This window comes from Nicotiana attenuata, unplaced genomic scaffold (genome assembly GCF_001879085.1).
Source record: "Nicotiana attenuata strain UT unplaced genomic scaffold, NIATTr2, whole genome shotgun sequence".
Lineage (NCBI taxonomy): Eukaryota > Viridiplantae > Streptophyta > Magnoliopsida > Solanales > Solanaceae > Nicotiana > Nicotiana attenuata.
Genome location: NW_017671750.1, coordinates 248,245 through 249,126, shown reverse-complemented (window position 1 = coordinate 249,126; position 882 = coordinate 248,245).

The window sequence follows — 882 nt, the reverse complement described above, 5'->3', positions numbered from 1 at the left end:
GGTTCTAGGTGTATAGTTCCAATTACAGTGCTTAGAGATGAAAACTCTAGCCCATAAGCTTGATGTGTTGTGATAAATCCTCCAGGCCAGATTTGCAAGGGCTGCTTTGTTTTTCAATTCAGCTTTTTGGAGCCCTAGCCCTCCATTGGCCTTCTTTTTTGTAACCTTATCCCAATTTATTAGCCAATTTATTAGGTGCATTTTTTTTTCTATTTGGGGTGGTGCCCCAAATAAAATTTCTTTGAATTCTACCTGATTTTTATGGGCAAATTGATGTATTACATGACATAATTAGGGATACTATTACTTAAGACATAATATCCAAAACCAACTACCTAATAACTGAGATATAATAATACCCAAAACTATAGAAAATGTAAGCATCTTCAAACACAACCAAAGCACATCTTAGAATCATCATTTTTTATGGGTAGGAGCAACTTGGTAGCCTGACCTTTGCCATTCCAAAAGCCACATCACAGAGAATTTTGGGAGTACCTTCAAAATGCAAGTAAATACCATTCAATTATAAGAAACTGAAATTGGGAGGCATACAAAAATAGATATTATTGAGTTATAAAGTAAGAGGTAAATCTATAGCAAACTCTGGTAGGTCACACGGTTTGCAAAGATGTGCACTCAACTATCGCCTATTATGTGCTTTTTTATCTTTTGGTTCGATTTCCAGATTTCTCCATTTGTTCTTTATTTTTCACCTCCTATGTACCTGTGAATTGCAGTGAGTTTTTTTTCCCAAAATTGTCACTAATTCCGCTAGCGTATTATTAGTTTTAGATAGTATAGTTGTTAGTTTTATTTTTAAACTTTTTTCCTTAACTTTTTACGTTTTAAAAGTTAAAACGTTTTAGGGTTAGTAAAACT